Source organism: Candoia aspera, chromosome 5, assembly GCF_035149785.1.
Source record: "Candoia aspera isolate rCanAsp1 chromosome 5, rCanAsp1.hap2, whole genome shotgun sequence".
NCBI classification, from domain to species: domain Eukaryota; kingdom Metazoa; phylum Chordata; class Lepidosauria; order Squamata; family Boidae; genus Candoia; species Candoia aspera.
The window spans coordinates 105,625,896-105,642,972 of record NC_086157.1 but is presented as its reverse complement, the minus strand read 5'-3'; the positions used below and the strand labels follow the sequence as shown (position 1 = coordinate 105,642,972).

General features: G+C 43.5%; 1 long non-coding RNA gene across 1 annotated transcript in view; it reads left to right on the top strand.

The window, feature by feature from the left end:
- The window catches only part of LOC134499248 (uncharacterized), a 47,548-nt gene that overhangs the window by 21,523 nt on the left and 8,948 nt on the right, over positions 1 to 17,077 (top strand). The window contains exons 2-3 of the long non-coding RNA XR_010068110.1: positions 14,233 to 14,357; positions 14,832 to 14,959. This is a non-coding gene — a long non-coding RNA (uncharacterized LOC134499248). The remainder of the gene's footprint in view (positions 1 to 14,232; positions 14,358 to 14,831; positions 14,960 to 17,077) is intronic.

Sequence of the window (17,077 nt, the reverse complement as noted above, 5' to 3'; positions counted from 1 at the left end):
TTTTTACATGGGAAGGAGTATGCCAATTTTAGAATGATGATTCATGTTTGTTCTCTGCTGATGCAATGTAATGGAAAGATTGATCAGAATTCTGTGTGGCCAAGGTCTACTGCTGTGTTTAAAAACTGAGCTGCTTTCTGAATGTATATCTAGGTCTTTTTTCCCTTTATATCTTTTCTTTTTACCTCTGTATATTGCTATTTCTATATATTGAAGCTAGATGATGAGGACGATGAGGATGGTGATGCTTAGAGACAGGCTCTGATGCACTCTAGATGGAGTTCTGGAGCTAGAATATGCAGGAAAACCAGGTTGTGCCCTCTGTGATTTAAAAAAAAAATAGCTGAACTGAACTGAACTGAGTTTTCCTGCATTCCTTTTACCCTGATTATGCTGTGCCTTGAATTTTACTTTTCTTCTACTACCCCTCAGAGTGATAATTACTCTGATTCCATGACCCAAGCAGGGCTGGATTATCAGACTCAATAGTCAGGCCGTGCAGTGCAGAAAGCCCCCAAATTCAGAATCACAAACATCTCTAAAAACAGAATGAGGATAAATATTATTCAGCAACCTTCTTGTCTTCCTCAACCTTCCTTGGAGGCCTTCTGGAAGGGTGAAGGAAAGAGATGATGGCTAACCCAAGAAGCCATAGCCAGCTAAGGTGATCTCCCCAAAGCTTCACAGGCATGTGACCATTCTTGGTCTCTTATCCACTGAGTTTGTTTATTATTTATTTATTAAAGAGATTTATATGGCTGCCCAACTCATACTGACTCCAGGAGGCTTACAAAAATAAAGAGTGTCCTGTTATCTCCGCAAATGCTTTCCCTGATGTACCCAAAGAAACCCAGGTAAGAGAGAATTGTGTCTTAATGTGAATGTGCAGGCATTGACTGGAAATATTTTATTTTCTTCCTTTTTTGTGGTATTTTCGTTTTAATAAAACACCAGGACCTCCTTTTTTAACAATTGAAAACCAGTACAGTATTAATATCCTGGTATTTTGAAAGGCCTCTGTCTTTTTAAAAATAGTTGTAAGAACTCGGGTCTGTCTTTGTTTCACGTGACCTCCATTTCCTCAATACTGGTGTTTCCAAAGATTTTAACAAACAGCCTGAATCTGTGGGGTTCAGTTCATTGGGGCATTTGGGTGGAAAGCTGGATGGGAGACTGGCACCGTGTTAAACAACATCGTGCACAACAAATGCCACCAGAGGGCACCATTGAACAGGAATTAGTATTTTTTCTTTGTAAAGCGAAAGAAACCTTTTCCTATATTTTATCTGTATGAATGAGTTAGAAAATAGCTCTCATTCTTTCTTATTACTTATTTATATTTAAAACCTCTAAACCAGATATCTCATTAGTGTTTGAGTCTTTTATGATGAAAGTGTTGAAGTATTACAGAGCTAAATTATTATTTCACTGAGTTGTTGTGGGAGTTGTAATCAAAACATAACTGGGGGGCGCCAGGTTCCAAGGCCATTACTTTCACTCTCTCATAGCAATCCCATTCAAGCGGTGGAAAGTTCCCTCAGCATGGCAAGGTGGCAGAAATTTTAATAAGAGCACTGAACCAAAGGAGGTACTAAATGTAATTCAGTTTTTACTTAAAAATAATCGGAGTATCGTTTCACAGAAAACATACTCAAAGCAATTAGAGGAGACCAAATTATGAGTTCCTGCATTAATTCTATTTTACTTATGTAATACAGTCCAAATTGAAGATACCAAGGTATAGGTTTGAACTGAGCGGCTAGCTCAACTGATAACCCACTGGATGTTGGAGATGAAGAAGGATGCAGAGAGAAACTGAAGCTTGAGGGAACCAGACGCATGTCAGCAAAAGAGCTGGTCCTCTTATACTTTCTTGGGGTCTAGCTGCAGGTTCACACCTTTGGGATCAGGTCTTCTGATTGGTGCTCATCCACTATTAGCTGATTCTCTCATGACAGAATCGGTCCAGACAGATTACACAAATAGTCCTTGGCTGGAGGACCTGGGTATTTGGGTTGAAGGTCTTGGACATCTACTTACCAGGGTCTTCAGATCAATCCATCCCATGGCATTGCTCATACCTCATCTCATCATATGTTGTTTACATCCAGTCTTTGCCTGTTCATCGAGGTGGCCTGTACTCATACTGCCCCATACCTCAGTCCCACTTGCTAGATGATGTGATTGTAGCAGATAGCACACTTACAAACAAGTTAACATCCGCCCCTTCCTAACAGCCCAGTTTCATATTATTATATTTCACAACAATCTAGAAGAGCATTCTCATCAGATCTTATCACCTTAAGCAGCCCAAACAAGTTATTCTAACCTGTAGTGGACAACGATATATACTATAGTCTGCTGCATTTATCTCGGTAGGTCACATGCTTACGTATCTACTTATTTAGATGGCTTAAAGGAGGTTTCTTAAAGAGGGTGGGTTAAGCCTATCCAGGACTCAAAACCTTTCTGATCAGATGGTTCTCCCTCTTGCAGTCGTTGCTGAGTCAAGTAATTGCAGGCACCAATTGTTCAACCACCTTTCCTGAAGCAGGGGACTTAACAACGGGTCCTCAGAGTTTCAGCCATCGCAGTTTCCTCATGGTCACATGATCACGAACCTGTATATGGTAATTTGTACGCACTGACACAGAATTAGAAATGGTGATTATAATTTAAATAGCAATTGATTACTTGTCACTGTAGTTGGAAAAACTAGGTCCTGGGTATATGTTCAGTCTATTGTCTGCGGGCTAATTAATAGCTAAATGTGATGCTGTAATGATTGCCTATTCAAAATCAGCATCAGACTCACACAGGGCTTTCATGGATATCTGATTTAATAATGAATAGTATGCAGGATCACAAGCAAAGCTGAGAATAGTGAAAGCACGGGATGTCTCTCAATAAAACCCCAAGCAACTCCCAATCCCTCCCCCCAAAGTCAGTACAATTCCATGCCCACAGGTACCCCTAACGGTTCCTGCTGGTCTGCGGGAAACGTCCTTGACAGGGCGAGATAACCCAAACATGCATTCCTCATTCTTCACCCCTCGCATCGCAGCCTGGTACAAGGAACAGGAGCAGCCCCGTCCCGTACAGCAACTCATGTCAGCCCCATGGCATGGGAACCCGTTACAATGTTTTCCAGGAACATTGGAACAGTAACCATGACATATTGCCCCCCTGGGAAAAAGAAAACTTAAAAAGAAAAGGTTAATAACAAGCAAGAAGCTAAATATGTGGCTTGTCAGGATAGGCAAGATGAAAGCGGGTAATTGAGTCAGGAGCATTAATGTGCCGAACAGGCACCCATTCAGGGTGAGGGAAATGTTTCCAGTGGACGAGATATTGCAGGGAGCCTCGAAGCTTTCTGGAATCCACAGTGTCCTTTAACTCAGAATGCTGGTGTCCATCAATCATGATTGGAGGAGGGGGGTGGAGATGGGTGCCAGCGGTGCAAGGCATGAAAAGGTTTCAGCAAACTGCAATGAAAGACAGGATGGAGGCATTTTAAATTATGGGGAAGTTGAAGCTTCACAGCCACAGGATTAATGATGTCAATGATAGGAAAGGGCCCAATAAATTTGGGAGCCAACTTTTTGGATGGTTGGGAGGATCTGATATATTTGGTGGACAGATAAACTTTATCTCCAACTTTAAAGTCATCAGCAGGGGAGTGGTGCATGTGTTTTATAGGCAGCCTGGGTGTCAGCCAAGACCTGTTGATTGACTGGCCATGAGTGAGAAATGCGGGTGCCCCAGTTGGCTGCTGAGCCAGAAGGGGAGGGAGGCTGGGGTAGTTCTGGAATAGGTACAAAGTTGTGCCCATTCACAACTTGAAAAGGGGTTTTCCCAGTACTTTGGTGCACAGCATTGTTGTATGCAACTTCTGCAAAGGGGAGTAAGTCAACCCAATCATCCTGATGGTAGTTAATGGAAGCTCTAAGGAACTGCTCTAAGGTAGCATTAAGGATCTCAGTTGAACCATCTGTTTGAGGATGCGAAGCAGTGGACAGAGCCTGCTTGGTGCCAATCAACTTCAAAAATGATTTCCAAAATTGAAAAGTGAACTGGGTCCTGCAATCAGAAATTAAGCGGGAGGGGCAACTGTGTAACCTGTAGATATGATGTAAGAAGAGCTTGGCCAATTGCAGGGCTGTTGGCAACAAAGCACAAGGGATAAAATGAGCCTGCTTTGAGAAAAAGTCCTTAACCACCCAAATGAATGTTTTCTTTTGGCTGGGAGGTAAATCCACAATAGAATCCATAGAGATCTGCTCCCAGGGTCTCATGGGGTCAGCCACCTTTTGTAACAGTCCCCTGGCTTGCCTTCTTTGTGTTTAGACATGGCACACACAGGACAAGTGGCCACATATTCCTTTACATCACTGCAAAGTGATTGCACCTAATTCACCAAAACTGCCAGTGAATTAGGTGCAAAGTTTTGACAAATCCAAAATGGCCAGCCATTTTATCATCATGAGAACGGTGTAAAATTTTGGCACGTAAAGCCTCAGGCACATAGAGTCTATGTTCCACCCAGCATAAGCCATCAGCAAAAGTTACTTTGTCTCTATGATATTGCAACAAAGTATCAGATTTCAAAGCCTGAATGAACTCAGCTTGTAATTGACTAGGAACCTTTGCTTTCTGCCTTTGGGGCTGTGTTTGTTGCAAGCGAGACTGGCTTTGGGTTACAGCAGCCAAGCCCAGCTGAGGTTTTGTTAAAACTGTGTCAAAAATGTCAGCTGGCTGTCCATCATGTTGAGGGAGACGAGAAAGAGCATCAGCTAGAAAGTTTTTCTGCCCTGGGAGGTACTTTAACTGGACATTAAAATGGCTGAAAAACTGAGCCCAACGAATTTGTTTAGGGCTAAATCGGCGAGGTGTGTGGAGTGCTTCTAAGTTTCTATGATCCGTCCACACCTCAAAAGGAAGTTTGTCACTCTCCAGTAGGTGGCACCAGCTCTCTAGAACTGCCTTAACAGCAAAAGCTTCCTTTTCCCAAACATGCCAGCGTCGCTCAGCATCAGAGAATTTCTTTGACAAATAAGCACAGGGTCATAATTTGTTTTCAGGGTCCTTTTGTAACAAAATAGCCCCAATGGAGGTGTCAGAAGCATCCACTTGCACTACAAAGGGGCGATCGAGATCTGGGTGCTGCAATATAGACTCAGCAGTAAAAAGCAGTTTGAGTTTATCAAATGCAGCCTGACAACTGTCAGTCCAGTGCAGCACAGCCCCGGGATTTTTTACTTTTCAGGTTTTGCCTTGCCCTTTTGTTTTTAATAAGTCAGTTAGAGGCAGTGCTATCTCCGCGAATCCCGGAATGAACTGTCTATAGAAATTGATGAACCCCAGAAAACTTTGTAATTGCCTTCTAGTACGAGGTCGTTCCCAAGCCAAAATTGCTTGTATTTTGGCTGGATCCATCTCAATGCCCCGTACAGAGACTCTATAGCCAAGGTAATCGAGCTGTGTTTTATGGAATTCACATTTAGACAGTTTTCCATAGAGCTTTGCCTCCCTAAGCTTGCTCAGGACCTGCCTCAGAAGCCGTTCATACTCTTCCTCTGTTTCGGTGTAAATCAAGACATCATCCAAGTAGACCAACACCCCCTTAAACGGATGGTCATGTAGTACTTCATTGATTAATTGCATGAACACTCCGGGTGCCCCTGCTAGCCCAAAAGGGAGGACTTTGTATTGGAATGACCCCAATGGGCAATTAAAAGCAGTTTTCCACTCATCCCCTTCCTTTATACGAATACGAAAGTACGCCTCTCGCAAATCTAATTTGGAAAAGATTTTTTCTTTGGATAGGTGAGCCAACATGTCCTTCATGAGAGGGAGGGGGTATTTGTTCACGATGGAAACCCCATTTAACCCTCGGTAGTCCGTGCAAAGTCTCAACGTGCCATCTTTTTCCCCCCCTGAATAATACCAGTGCCCCCACCGGGGAGTTGGTGGGCTCAATGAAGCTGCACGCCAAATTCTTATTGATAAAGTCCCTCAGAGCATCCAACTCCTTTTGGGTCATGGGGTAAATTTTTGGCTTGGGCAATTGTGCGTCTGGGACCAATTCAGTGGCACAGTCAGTCTTCCGGTGAGGGGGTAACTGATCTGCCTCCATCTCCCCAAATACGTCTGCAAACTCACGATATTGATGAGGCAGCTCCTCCAGCCCTGGCAGTACGGGAAGTGCCCGGCTGACCCCCACCTTACAAACTCTGGCTTGTGTGGCCACTACTTCTGTGGGGCCATTGTAAAATCCATCTTTGAAAGTCACAGTCCTGTGCTCCCAATTGATATAAGGGTTTCGATGTTTCAGCCAGGGCATGCCCAATATTACTGGAGGGCTTCCTGCTGAGGCTACCACAAACTTTAAAGTCTCTAGGTGGCTGCCCACTTGCATTGTCACAGCCCCAGTGAAATGAGTGGCCAGACCCCCCCAGCTTCTGAGCCATCCAGCTGAGTGAATATTAATGGGTGTTTTAGAGGGAAGCTTGGAAGGTCCAATGCCGTGACTAGATCGGGATGAATCACCTGGAACATCCAGAGTCAACCAAAGCCCAAACATCGGTAGATTTTGTTTGGGCTGCTAGTTTCACTTTCAACATCAAAGTGGGGCAATCATCACTCACCATGAAGTCCTTGTGCCCATCATCCTCCGCCTGCTCGCTGGCGCCCTTCACAGCAGGCGGCTGGAGTTTCCCGCCGGTTCCTTTATTTCACCCTCTGACTCCCCTGGGAATACACCAAATCCTCAGCCTCTATTGCTCCCTTCGCTGCTGTCATTTTACGTGTGGTTGGTGGTGACTTGGCTGGCGGTTTCCCCTGCTTGGACTCAGTTCTTCCCCTTGAGCACTCAACTGCGCAGTGCCCCTCCTTCCCACAACGAAGTCACTGACCTCTGGCATAGTGGCACTCCCTTTCTTTGTCCCAAGGCTTGGGGCTCCTTTTAACAGCTGTAGCCTCACTCCTGGGGCCTCTGGCAGTCAGGTGAGCTCTCTCGGGTTTATGGGTTTGTAAAAAAGTATATCTGGCGTTCTCAGCCTTCCCAGCCAAGCAAATCCAATTGTATAGCGAGGTGGGGTCATCTCTACCCAACACCCACCTCAGAATTTCTCTGTGAAGGCCCTCTTTAAAGTATTCGATCAAGGTTGACTCTGACCAATCAGTGATTTTGCCAGCTAGTGCCTTAAATTCTAATGCATAATCAGCCACCAACATCTGCCCTTGGGAGAGCTCCTTTAAAGCCTTCTTGGCCCACTCCTTAGCCAGCGGGTCCTCAAAGTGCAGCTTCAGCGCCCACAGGAAATCGAAGCTATCTAGAGCAGGGGAGTCAGCATCATGTAGTTGGACATACCAGTCTGCTGCTCTAACCTTGAGCTTGGTGGCAATTGCGTTAATTTTGGATTCCTCTGTGGAGAAGCATGCACCAAATTCTCTCATATAACTCTTGGCATTGGTCAGAAAGAATGACAACTTCATTGGGTCTCTATTAAATTTTACTGAAAAGTAAAATTTTCAGTAAAAAGAGAAAAGTCTCTTACTTTTCCCCTGGCTGGACCTGGTCCTGCAGCCACGTGGGGGCTGTCACTCCAAGTGACGGAAGGCTGGGCTCTGTGCGGCGGGGACCCACCCCGGTAGGCTTCTGTCCCCGATCAACTGCCAGCCTCGGGAGAGGTATGGGAGAAGGCTGCTGATGGATATCCTCCCCTCGTCTCCCCTGGCTCTCCATCGACATGGACAGGTTCTTTAACAAACACTCCAGGGATTCCATTTTTGCTTCTAGCACTCGCAGCCTCTGGGGGGTTGGGGAGTCCCCTCTCACCTGCCCTCCTGGTGTCCCATCCATTGACAGCGTGGTGGATTCCTTCTCTGGTGTCAGTGGGAATCGGTACTTCCAGGATGTCCCTGATGTCCCCGGCTGCAGGTCATCCACCTCATCCAAGACAATTAGCTTGCTAATTGACTCCGTGGGTGCTGGTCCTCCCCTCAACACCCCACTGCTCTCTGACTCCCCTGAGTCCAATTCTGTATCTGACGACTCTTTTGGAGGGTTCAGGGCAGCAGACAGCTCCGAGGAAGTGTCTTGCCTTCTGCTCCTGGTTGCAGGTTCAGGAGCTGAGCTGGTGGGCTCCTCAGGTCCTTCGGCGCTCATTTGCAATTCAGCCATCATTAGCTATAATCCCTCACAAGAAGTGGTTCTTGGTAGGAGCTAACAGTTTTATATGATTCTCAGCGTTATGTAATGATTGCCTATTCAAAATCACCATCCGACTCACACAGGGCTTTCGTGGATACTTGATTTAATAATGAATAGTATGCAGGATCACAAGCAAAGCTGAGAGTAGTGGAAGCACAGGATGGCTCTCAATAAAACCCCAAGCAACTCCCAATCCCTCCCCCCAAAGTCAGTACAATTCCATGCCCACAGGTGCCCCTAACGGTTCCTGCCGGTCTGCGGGAAACGTCCTTGACAGGGCGAGATAACCCAAACATGCATTCCTCATTCTTCACCCCTCGCATCGCAGCCTGGTACAAGGAACAGGAGCAGCCCCGTCCCGTACAGCAACTCATGTCAGCCCCATGGCATGAGAACCCGTTACAATGTTTTCCAGGAACACTGGAACAGTAACCATGACAGATGCTTCTGCACTCCTGTCATGATTCTTCATGCTTAAACCAGAGTTGGACTAGACAGGTAGGCCTTCTCTTGTAGACATCTTCTGTCATTTGTAAAATAGGCACGCAGCCAATCTATGCTTTAGGAGTTACCACATGAAAGCCAGAATGGTTGATTCTACTTTGATGTATTTGAAAAGAATGGATCCAAAGACATGTGCAAGAATATCACATTTTGTCCAGGAAAACTTCTAATTTCTTGAAGAAAAGCATTTTCCCCCCCTTTAATTATACTGAAAACGTGGTAGAACAAAAACGTAGGAGAATTTTTCTGCACAGAGCTAATAGAAACACAGCATATGAGTTGAGGTTGTACAGCCCTTCACTCTCCTGGACTTTCACCACTCCCATTCCCTCCGTCTAGCTGCCTTCCATCCAGCTGGAATTCACCCTCTCCTAGGTTTACTGGCTGAGTTGGTGACTGCATTACATATATCATGTTCATATCTACCCTTGGTGAGGTTTGATACCATTTTAGACCTCAATTTGTAAATAATTCTGAACAGAGCATTGTTACAGATTAGTAATGAGTTGGTGAATGTGGTATGCTTTGTAATGTGAATGAAGTGGTTTTGTTAACAAATCACCTCTGCCTCCCCAGAGCTGATCAAGTGGAAGCTGTCAGATTGCAAAGCACTGGCATCTTAACGCTCATCATCTCTTGACATTTAGAGAAATCTTAGCAGCTGCTTCCGATCTTGTCAAAGTGGCTGCCGAGAAAAGCAGTCAAAGTCCTGCTTCCCATCTTGACTTTGCCACCCAGCTGTTTTCAAAAAGAGCATGAAAAATGTCTCTTTCCAGAGATGGAACTTCTGGGGAACTTGGGAACATTCGAGTTTTCCTGCAGGCTGTGGCGATGCAGAAGCATATGTCCAGAACAGAAAATGGGTTTTGGCTGTCTCCATGTGGGCCAGATCACTCCAGTCCCTGGGGAAAATTGAACATTCTGGAATGTCCCAGAATGTTCTGCCTCTCGAATAGAACGTTTTGCACATGTCTAGCTTTAAGCTGTGAAAGGAAATGTTGCATTTTTGAAAGGACAGATATTTTGGGATTGAAACCAAAACATAATTTAGTTGTTTCTAAGATTCAAAGCATATCCCTGGGTAGAATTCTATAGACTATGCAGATAATATTAATATTAATATATCCTATGCTGGTGGTCAATTAGTGGTTGGACCACTCACCTGTCATGCTCAGCACATTAGCTACCATTTCAGTAGAGGAGCTGTTGGAAGGCTGATGGGGGTTTCATTCAGTTCTGAGAAATGCAGAGGCTGTTACTGCCCACACCAGATCATGATCTTCCCCTTCTTCCTTATTTACACAGCATTGTGGCCTCATAACATGTCAGTATTTTCACCAATACCAGTGGCAGTGAATGAGGTATTGACCCCTGTATTTGGCTGACCCTGTTGGCTAGGAATAGTCTACCTCTTCCTGCATGAACTGGCCGGGCAGTTGAATGTGGGGATGGGACATACTGTATGATGCTGTCTCAGATTTACTTGTGGGGGGAGGCATGACAGGATGGATAGGGTGCAAAGCAGAACATGGGTACTGGGCTGTCACTGAGCCTTTCTATAGTCTTTGCTTGTAACTGGAGATAGATACTAGCTTCCCGCTGCCCAAAGACAGGGCTGGCCAAAATGAATAATGAGTAATACAGGAGAATAGGCTGTGCTCTTTGGTACTGCTTCCCACAATTTCTACAAATCCGAAAGACTGGAGAAGGGAGCCAGACCCGGGATTCTGCTTTAAAAGAAAAATGTTAACTATGTGGAATGATGAGATCACTCTGGTAAGGTCATTTGAGTAGCACAGAGTAAGTAGGCTCACCCAGGGCCTCTAGTTTTACTCTAACTCCTAATTCTAACTCCTGTACTGCAAAGTCCAGAAGTCTTATTCTAAATTGTCAACCCCGTAATGTAAAACGTATTCAGTTTTTTTTTAGTTCTGGCTTTGTGCTCTTGCTTGCTAGCTTTTGTGGTTAAAATGGGAAAAATTTCATTTAAAACTATTTCAGATTTATTAGTTGGGGGGGGGGCGGAGGGAATGAAACCTCCCTGAAATGAAAAGTATGATTCCTAATTACTTTATGCAGCTTTTAATACAGTGATATGCACAATTCTTCTAAGTTATTCTCTGCTGCTCAGCAGTGTTTCAGGACCTATCCGGAAGGTAAAAAATGCTTCTCTTAGGGATTTGTTCTCCCCGCTTTTATATTGATATTTGCTCATTAAGAATACAATAAATAACTACCAGCTCTTTGTGCTCTAATGAAGCATGAAGTCTGACTGAATAAATACAAGCAGTAAAAAGCTGATCTTATTTAGGAAGAATAGTGGAATGTCATAAAAAAGGGAGACACCCCCCCCCCCATAGCTATCTGGGGTCAGTGTACCATGCCAGATTTGTAGCCGGCCATTACGCCAAGCCATTAATTGTGGCCAGGATCTAGCCTAAGTTAGAACCCCCACTTGGAATTGCGTTTGGATATTTTTTGTTCTTGGTAGCCTCAGTTCCTTTCTTAGTTATTTTTGTTCTTCTTATTTCACACTGTAATTTTTGTGTTTTAATCCTTTTATTGTAGAAGGGAATGTAAACTGCTCACAGTTCTGTTGGATTGGAGCGGCATATAAGCCCCGGTAAATTAATTAATCAGCAAGCACACATGTATAGACATACTTCATTAATAGAAGAGTTTACAGTTTGGCATTCCCTCTTTTCTAAAGATAAAATCTCCCATAACGCATCATCTTGCTATATCATCTAACAGAGAACTTTTCCCTCCCTCCTCCCTCCCTCCCTGTTTTGCTCCTATGTATTTAACTGATTTATTGATCTATTGTATACAATGAGGGTGAGCGGAGAGCAATTGTATGACACTCAGGATGGTTGCATTTTAATTTCTTATTTATTTTTGGCAGCCTAAGAGTATAGTGGAAAAGAGGATTCATGTCTCCAAAAGTCTTCTTTTTCTGGCTTGGCACCTGTTTGTTTTATATCCCACCACTACTACATTTCTAGCTGTGTGAAGTTAGTAAGGCTTAACACCCTAGCTTTCCTTTTGTTCTCCATCAAAGATGGAACAGGGCAGTTGTCAACCTGAGGGCAGCAATTTTAAAAATAAATCCTCTTGTTGATGTCAGTGAAGGGTGGGGCTGGACCAGATCTGGATTAGTGGAGACATGGCTGCATATATGTTTATTAATTCTTTGTATGGTTTCATCTTGTCCACAACTCTACTGCGATATCTTTGGCGTCAGAGGTAAAACGTATGGCTCCTCAGCAAGCATAACTTGAGTTTAGCATTGCTGTGTAAACCAGTATAATTAATTGGCTAAGCATTATTTATTCAAGATACTAGCTTTCATTATATTCCCTTTTGCATCTTCCCCATAACTTTGCAACTATATGCCCATCACACTTCATTCTACAGAATCAGTTAAGTATTAAGAGATAATGATGGGTTCATACACTGAGTTCACATCACCAGTGATGTCCATACAAATAAACCTTATTATGGCTTAGCATGATGGCTCAGCCAGGGTCATATAAGATGCTAAGACAATGGTTGGGTTCCTACAACACACCAACCACAAATTATCCAGCCTCAGTTTTCCTTAGCCTCATGTTTGTACAAACTCACCAATGAGTGGAGCATAAAATCCAAGTCTCTCTGATCACTGATACAGATTTTTATCGTGGGGTCATCTCCATCAGTGAGACAACTGCTATAGTTATAAGTTCTAGTTAGAATGTCATTTCTGGGAACATGGTTTGAAACAGAGTGAGAAACATGGGAAGGTAGGAACCAAAAACCAGCTTCTAGATCAGAGGCATCCGAATTGAGATAAAGAAAGACTCTTAAATGTTCTGGTATGTTGCTCACATACCTAGGATGTTTTATTGGACTCCTGGCCAATCTGTAGAATCTGGAGGTTCTCTGGGGGAGGAAGGCAAAGAAGGAAACATGCAGCAAGCTGGGTCTTGGAGTGGGGGCAAATGACAAAATGAGTGTTGTGATGCAAGCCCCATTCCTTGTGTGTGTGTGTGTGTGTCATGACATCAACTGCATGTATGTAAAGCGTAGGACTTGCCGTGTGGTGACTCTTGTTTTCTCATTCTGACAAAACCACTGGATTCCGCGGATGTCTTTTCTGTGCTATATGGACTTTTTTTTCACAATCAGCAACAGCTCAGCTAACTTCATTCTCAGTTTGTGAATGAAAGGAGTTGGCAGGTAGTGGAGCATTATGGTTTCTTCCAACCATTCTTCTCTTTCTCCGTAGATAAACAACATTGTTTATCAGATGGAATTCTGTATGGAGCCTAGGTCCAGATCATAATAAAAATACCTCTTTGGGCCAATTCCTAGCGGCATTTCTCCTCTGTGGTTTCTCGGTGGAACAGAATTTGATGGCTGAGCAGATGGTGGTCCATCTTCCGTGCCAGCTGAATTTTAAAGCAGGTTACATTATATGATGAACCCATCAGTTAAGGACCTACTAGCCACATTTGCACAATAGACAAAGTGTGGTTAGTTTCAACCTTAGCATTTTTGCAGCTTGGTCTATATTGTTTGGTTTATGGTTCACTATACAGTGAAACTCATTAGGTGTCCCTTTGGGTTTGTGTTCCTGCACGTGCGTGTGCTAAGATGTGGCCTTGATCTATGAAAATAAAAAAGCAGGGCTTTGATCGTACAATCACAGCCACTATTTTGATTTTATTGACACATACACACCCCACAGGTACCCCTGGTGAAACCGTGTTTTGACAAACTAATTGGGGGAATGGGGTGTCAGTTATTCATGAATGTCTGTTAAATATGGAAGTATGACATCATGGCAATTTTTGTAATTACCGCAAATGTTGCAAATTAGTTCCTTTGTCTTATGATTACTCAAATGTACAAATGGATGCAATCTGCCTGTCGTTTGCATTGCTGTATGACATCATTATTTGGGTCATGGTGTCATCACTCAGACAGTGAAAATTTGGTCTCTAGCATCGAAGTCTGTTGTATCAAGGTCCACAAAAATGGAGGTTTCACATGTATTATGGAAGCAAAAAAAAATAAAAATGGATTGAACAGTTATAAAGCTAAATGTCAAGCCCTACATAATTGTCAAGGCCAAGAAAGCAAGAACAACACAGATTGCAATACATATAGAATCTTGAAAATTGTAATAGAAATTTTCCAACCTCATTTCTAGCGAGTTAAGTGGTGTCTCTTTGAAATGCTCTTTCCCAGATATCTTCCCCCCAGGCTGAATTGCCCTTTATGAGTGAACTGGCTGACCTATTGCTTTCCTTGCCTCCCCACAATCTCTCAAACTAAGTGTGCTGAATGAAACTAAAGGACAACATTATAAAAGCATCTAGCTTGAGGTACAAGTACGGTACATAGTAGAAATTAATATAGAGGGCAAAGCGTAGATATGTTATTGAATAGCTACCAGTGGGATGGGTTTTGGAAATACGTTCTTAGGCGCATTAGTGACATTGTGCGAGTTAATACAATTTCCACAGTTCCTGCAGAGGGAAAAACAAACACGTTTGAAATTCTTCAAGGAACATTTTCCGCATAGAATCTCTACAGGCCTGGGGATGTTGACCAGCGTGGATGTCCTTCCATCTACTCATCCAGGTATCTGGTAAGTGTCCCATTTCTCTGCACACTTTCTGTGGAAGCCTATCATGCAAAAAATCAGTTATACGCACATACACCAGAGATGCATCATGTTTCTGCCTTATGCTGTGCATAACTCTTGACCTGCATGTAGCAACACTATAAGGGGGCACAATGCAGTGTGTAGGATGTCACAGCACAACTCAGGATGCTCTTCTCTTGGAGAAAGATACGTGATTATTGTAAACCGCTCAGAGTCCCCCGATGGGAGGAGATGGGTGGGGACAAATCGAATGAATGAATGAATAAATAAATAAATATGTGTCTTGGACCAGCTGTGAGTTTATACAGCAAAAGTAGATCAGGTTTATTTCAATCGAAACTCAAAAGTTCATATGATATGGATGTGGGGGAAAAAAACCCAAGGATTTGTAAGAGAGTCTGTGATTCTTAAACTGGGTGAGGCCAGCATTAATTCTGACATCTTTTTCTTCCCCAGTTTCATGAAAATGAGAAGCAGAAGAAAGAAATGGAGTGCACATTAGTTGGGTCACTCAGATCGTAGGTTAGCTTGAAGGGAAAAGGCTGTCATCTTGGAAGCTGTGACTTCAGGATCATCACTAAAAGGTATAAACTTTTTAAAAGTGTGCTTGCAATCTTATACATTTCATAAGGACTCCTTAGATGCACAAGATCTTGCTAGTGAGGACATGATGAGCAATTCCCTCCCTTCCCTCCCTTCCTCTCTGCATAGGCTGAAGACAATGCAGGTTGTAAGGTAGGCATAGTTTATTCTTAAATCCTGTGCTGAGGTGAGCTGAATTCTGCCCTCTAAAATACATAACTATTTGGAGATCCACAGCTGGCCTGGTGGGGTCAGGCCCAAAAAGAATAATTTAATTTAAATTGAATTAAAATTAATTGTATGACTATATCTCAGATTTTTAATTGGTTAAATTAAGTATTACAATTTGGTGGCAACCTTTGGAAGGTATCACAGAGTACATCCAAAGCTTTTCAGAACTGTAGGCAGCCCTAAGACATCAGATTGTCCATCTGCATTTAAATAAGGGCCGGGGGGGAACACTAACTAGGCATAGATTCTGCAACACTGGTCTGTTAATGGGTAGGAATAGGTGTAGCTACATGACACTGATGCTACCATTGCTAGGCAGTTTACTGGTTGGTTTTCAGATTCAGTTTGAATTATGGTAATCCCCCTTAAAGCCCTACATGTCTTGGCTCCTGGATCCTTGCAGTACAGGTAGTCCTCACTTACTGATGGTAATTGGGACCGGGAACTCTGTCGCTATGCGCCTTGGTCGTAAGGCACAATGTCATGTGACTGCGCCAACTTAACTTAACAACAGCAGTTCCAGCAGTCCCAGTTGCTGTTGTGAGGCGAATCCTGCGTGGTCACAGCATCCTGTGATCATGTGATCGCTATTTATGACCTCCGGCTGGCTTCCCCATTGACTTCGCTTGTTGGAAGCTGGCAGTGTAGGTTGCAAATGGAGATCACGTGACCGCGGGATGCTGCAATGTTGTACTTGCAAGCTGGTTGCAGAGCTCTTGAATTGCAAGCATGTGACCATGGGGACACTGCTATGGTGGCAACTATGAGGACTCATCATAAATACCCATTGTTCAGTGCCATTATAACTTTGAACTATCACTGAATGAGTGGACATTAAGTGAGGACTTCCTGTATCATCTCTTCTGGTGTGTTTCAGACTGTCGTGTGTACTCCACAAGGAGGGGATGCTGAGGGTCCCTACTCCACATGAAGTTAAGAAGTCAGAGGTTCAGTTATGTCTCTTTTTTCCAAAGAGCTCTTTGTTCCAAAGAGCAGGTGGCCCCTGGTCTTTGGAACAACTTCCCTCCCAAGGGACAGAGTGCCCTCATTTTTTGGCCTATAAGAAGGTACTTGTGACCTGTTTATTTCACAGGGGTCTGGATACTGATGGCAACCTGGCTGCTTTAATTACAGTGGGTTTAGCAGTGTTGTTGTACTCCATTTCAGCTTATTTTATGCTTTGTTGTATTTTGGTAGACCATCTTAAGTTGTGTGAAGTAGGCAGCATACACAATTTCGCATAAATAAATAAGTAAACAATTGTGTTGCTTCTTAGAGCTATAACAGAAGGACAACCAATGTAAAGTTGTTGATCTTGACAGTTGACAACTAACTTTGTCCAATGTTCTTGTGCCCTTTTGCACAACATGTTGCCTTGATGCAAGCCCTGCCTGATGAGTAGCAGAAGCTGAGTATCTGATCTATTGGTTGTGTCTGAAGAGTTGAGAAGCAACCCATGAATACTATCTGTCTTATGTGCATGAATGAATGATCCAGCAAATCAACATTTAAAACAAAAGAAATCCAGTTTAGAGCTTGTAACAGGTTGCTCTGAGCTTAAGAAGTGTTCTGACACTCTTGTGACCATTCGGAAAGTGTTCCAAACTTGTTTTGTATTTGAGATAGGTGGTGGTGTGCTCAAAATGGGTCTGTTTGGGGCTTGGAACATTTATAGAAAGGTTGAACAGAAGTGGGATATTTCCAGCAGGGGTATTTCAAACTTGAAACAAAATATTTCTAAATATTTGACACACCACTGCCTAGATAATTAGGGGAATTAGAACTAGCAAGCATTTGTCTGCAGGCCCAGTTTCAGAATTTTGTGAGGGGTGTGTGCGTGTGTGCACGCAAGTGCTTGGGCAACTTGTCCTCAGCAGTATCATGTCCTC